Here is a 5,366-nt window from a genome sequence, read left to right on the forward strand (position 1 = left end):
ATATATATATATATATATATATATATACATATATATATATATATATATATATTATATATATATATTATATATATATATTTAATATATATATATATATATATATATATATATATATATATATATATATATCTTCGCCATCATCATCATAATCTCCTCCTCCGCCTAATGACGCAAATGGCCTCGATTAGGTTTAGCCAGTCGTCTCATCTTGGACTTTTAATTCAATACTTCTCCATTCATCATTTCCTACTTCGCGCTTCATAGTCCTCACTCATGTAGGCCTGGGTTTTCCAACTCTTCTAGTGCCTTGTGGAGCCCAACGGAACGTTTGGTGAACTAATCTCTCCTGGGGAGTGCGAAGAGCATGCCCAAACCATCTCCATCTACCCCTCATCATGATGTCATCCACATATGGCACTCGAGTAATCTCTCTTATAGTTTCATATATATATATATATATATATATATATATCTCTCGCGAGCACAACGTTTTTACAAGTTTGAAACGTTTCGTTTGGCAGACTTATAACGCTGGGTTAAAGGCAAGACCTATACAATGTAGGCTTTAGCTCAAAGGATCTCTTGCTTGTGGGTACACTCGGGAACGCTGTTCTATTTCATTTCTTTTCCTCTTGTTTGTTTGAAGTTTTTATACTTTATATATAAAAGATCTAATTTAATGTTGTTACTGTTCTTGAAATATTTTAGTTTGATTGTTTATTCTTCTATCGTAGTTTATCTATTTCCTTCTTTCCTTTCATCACTGGGCTATTTTTCCCTGTTGGAGCCCTTGGGTTTATAGCATCTTGCCTTTCCAACTAGGGTTATAGCCTAGCTTGTAATAATAATAATAATAATAATAATAATAATAATAATAATTATGACCAGTTGAAACACCTCAAGAACCATGCTTACGCAAGTCAAGACATATTAGCTACTAAACGTTGCCTTGTATCTAATTCAAACATCAAATATTTAAATGCAAGAATTTTTGAGATTGGAAACCTCAGGCCTTGTGCATTCAAGAAAAAAGATGGTAATTATCAGTATTGAATTTGCTATATCTCAGAAATAAAACAATGGTTGGTGAATAAATGACACTGGTTATTAGACAAACATCATGCATGTTAAATCTTTCTTAAAAATTGGTCTAACATGCCATACAATGGAATAAATGTATAAAAACTAAAGACTCTTATGTTAATTTAATGGAGAAAATCGGCCAAGGACCTCCAGTGACGTCACGGCATTATCTCCGCCCCCACCGCCTGAGTTGAATAGACCCTATCTGTATTGACTCTGGGCATACGCATTCTCCACGACGACGCTGCCGCCCACGTCCCCCAATAAACCATTGCTCTCCTGCAACAGTCTGACTCACCTTTTAACCCAGACAGGGAAAAAAACTACCACCTGTTTCCCAAACTGAAAGAGCATTTGGCTGGTACGCGCTTCAGCAATGACGACAAGGTACTCTTAAAAAATGAGGTTCAACGAAACCTCAACGACATGGCGGCAAGCTGGTATGACATGGGCATACAAGAACTGCCACAGCGTCTACAAAAATGCAGCAACCGAAATGGCGAGTATGTAAAAGATAGATAAATGCTCATACTTTAGAAATTATGTAAATATTATTGATAATAAACATTTCGATGATTTCTAAATATCTTGAAGACCTTACTTTTGAGATTAGCCTCGTGTGTGTGTATATATATATATATATATATATATATATATATATATATATATATATACATATATATATATACATATATATATATATATATATATATATATATATATATATATATATATATATATATACATATATATATATATATATATATATATATATATATATATATATAAATATATATATATATATAAATATATATATATATATATCTTCGCCATCATCATCATAATCTCCTCCTCCGCCTAATGACGCAAATGGCCTCGATTAGGTTTAGCCAGTCGTCTCATCTTGGACTTTTAATTCAATACTTCTCCATTCATCATTTCCTACTTCGCGCTTCATAGTCCTCACTCATGTAGGCCTGGGTCTTCCAACTCTTCTAGTGCCTTGTGGAGCCCAACGGAACGTTTGGTGAACTAATCTCTCCTGGGGAGTGCGAAGAGCAAGCCCAAACCATCTCCATCTACCCCTCATCATGATGTCATCCACATATGGCACTCGAGTAACCTCTCTTAGAGTTTCATATATATATATATATATATATATATATATATCTCTGGCATGCATACGACACCTATGCGCAGACTGAACTTTACTACAAGGACAACGTTTTTACAAGTTTGAAACGTTTCGTTTGGCAAGACCTATACAATGTAGGCTTAGCTCGAAGGATCTCTTGCTTGTGGGTACACTCGGGAACGCTGTTCTATTTAATTTCTCTTCCTCTTGTTTGTTTTGAAGTTTTTATTGTTTATATAAAAGATCTAATTTAATGTTGTTACTGTTCTTGGAATATTTTAGTTTGATTGTTTATTCTTCTATTGTAGTTTATATATTTCCTTCTTTCCTTTCATCACTGGGCTATTTTTCCCTGTTGGAGCCCTTGGGTTTATAGCATCTTGCCTTTCCAACTAGGGTTATAGCCTAGCTCGTAATAATAATAATAATAATAATAATAATAATAATAATAATAATAATAATAATAACAATAATAATAATAATAATAATAATAATAATAATTATTATTATTATGAGCAGTTGAAACACCTCAAGAATCATGCTTACAAAAGTCAAGACATATCAGCTACCAAACATTGCCTTGTATCTAATTCAAACATCGAATATTTAAATGCAAGAATATTTGAGATTGGAAACCTCAGGCCTTGTGCATTCAATCAAAATTAGGCTATTCCTTACGATATCATTACTACCATATCGCAAATCAGACGGAGAAAGGGCAAGGCCAAAGACTTCAAGAGCTGAACAGATATCAGTCTCTAACGCATAAAAATGTCTGACTGATAAACAAGGTCTATGGTTGAAATAGAAAACAACAATGCAAATGTAAAACCATATGAAAACGATAGAGAAAATATATATGGCACCAACAAAATAAGCGAGTCTCAAAACATTAAGTTATTAATAAAAATACACTTGATAATTTGTAACAGAAGTACAAGAAACCTCTGTACGCTGAAGAAATGGTCAAAATCCAACAACAACAATAATTATATTAATAATAACTTAAAATTCGAAAAAGAAAAATTAGTCGTTTCATGCACAACCAGTGCAGTTCTACAAAGTGCTGTCTATATTTGATTAATTTGACATCAATAAATCAAAAGGACACATTACTCACGATTCCTAGCGAATAATTCATTAATGCTCAATAGTATTTGTAATTACATTCACAAGCAGCATAATATTGGCACATGCATGATAGCGTTCATTGAACGTTCCAATTAGGGAGTCGAGCCTGTAGCCTAACCACTTGACCACGATGAAATTTTTATTCAGCCGTTAGTAGATGAAACTGGTTGGTTGCTATTTATTTTCTTGAAAATTCGTTCAATCCTCTATCACTAAACTTACAGAACAATTGTCTTAAATTCTAGTAAAAGAAAATACTACCCATCTTCCTCATTTCTTCCATTCCCCTTCAGATTTCTCGCTCCCAGTCCCCATCCTAGCACACCCACATTTCAGCCTCCCCCCCTCCCTGCCCTTGTCCATTAGGAAGCACGAGACCCCCAGCCCCCTCCCAACTGCAGCTCCGCCATAAAACCAGTCTTTGAGAAGAGACAGATTTAATACCAGCGTTCGTATAGGCGAGGACGCGAAGCAAGACAAGACAGGCGTAGATGAGTATGCAAGATATATATAAAACCCGCGACCCCTCCAATAATCTCCCCGGATCCTGAGAGAAGGAACGCTGCTACCGACACACAAAATGTCTTAAACAGAAGTCACGAATTCGTCTTCCATCTATTTACTGTACTGTACAGTTGTAGGTCACGCATCTCTCTCGACTATCAAGACATGGCATCGAAATGCAAGTGAGAGAGAGAGAGAGAGAGAGAGAGAGAGAGAGAGAGAGAGAGAGAGAGAGAGAGAGAGAGAGATCATCAAGAATGACAAAATGATCAGAACAGTAGTAGTTGTTGTTATAGTGGAAATAGAAGTAGTAATAGTATTGTTACTAGTTTCGCCAAATCCACCTGGACAGAGACATACAAACGTTAAAAAAAAAAAAAATCTTTTTCAACTAATCTTTAATCTACGTTTTCAAAACCAGTAGTTCCTCACTTGTTTTTGTAGGTAAGGTTTATATTGTTGAATATATCCTAACTCTATTTCTCTTTTATAGTTAATTATTTGCATCTAGTATTTCGCACTGGAGCTACCTTCTCAATTGAAGGTATAAGGCTTTCAGCATTGCATTTTTTCAACCTTGGTTAGGCTTGAACAACAAGAACAAAAATAATATGATTTGATTTAGCTAAATAACAGACGTGAAAAGAAGGTCATATTACTTAGCTGAAATAATTTACCAAAAATTTCAAATGAAAAATATAAAAAAAAAGCAAGATAAAGATAAAAATACCGAGTTAACAATATAACAATGTTATCCGATCACTAGAAAAGCTAAGGATTCCATCACATAAGGCGGGATTATCACATTTGAGCGGATTATGGATTAACAGGAATTACACTGGGGAAAAAGGTGTCTTGTACATGAGAGCGAAAATTGCCATAAATCCTAATTACAAGGAAGGGGGAAAAAAAATTAATTTAGGGGTAAAGAGATGGGTTAAAAAGTGGGTTCATGAATAAAGAAATAAGAAAAGATCCGAGTTCAGGGGTAAGGAAATCATTTGAGAAATGGGTTCAGGAGTAAAGAGTTAAGAAATGGGTTCAGGGGTAAAGAAAAGGGTTAAAATGTGGGTTCAGGGGTAAAAAAATGGGTTAAAATGTGGGTTCAGGGGTAAAAAAATGGGTTAAAATGTAGGTTCAGGGGTAAAAAAAAATGGGTTAAAATGTGGTTTCATGGGTAAAAAAATGGGGGTAATTATTTACAACACCACGCTCTCCTTTTACTCCAAAATAATGCAATCCTGCAGTTCTCATCTTTTTGCACAGCTATTAGATGGTTATTTAAATTCTGGGAAAGCAATGATTAGCAAGATATGTTGAGGAAGGGGGAAGGGGTTTGAAAAGAAAATAGCTCGGTTTCCTCACCAAACGACTTGGAACTGACATGTCAACATAGTCAACCAAACAGAATTCATGATGCCAGCGTACATAAACAGAAGTTCGTGATGCCAGCGTACATTTGATATACTGTATATTCAAAATATCCTTAATTAAAAATGGATTAATTACTCAA

The sequence above is a fragment of the Palaemon carinicauda genome, chromosome 3, assembly GCF_036898095.1.
Source record: "Palaemon carinicauda isolate YSFRI2023 chromosome 3, ASM3689809v2, whole genome shotgun sequence".
In the NCBI taxonomy this organism is placed as follows: domain Eukaryota; kingdom Metazoa; phylum Arthropoda; class Malacostraca; order Decapoda; family Palaemonidae; genus Palaemon; species Palaemon carinicauda.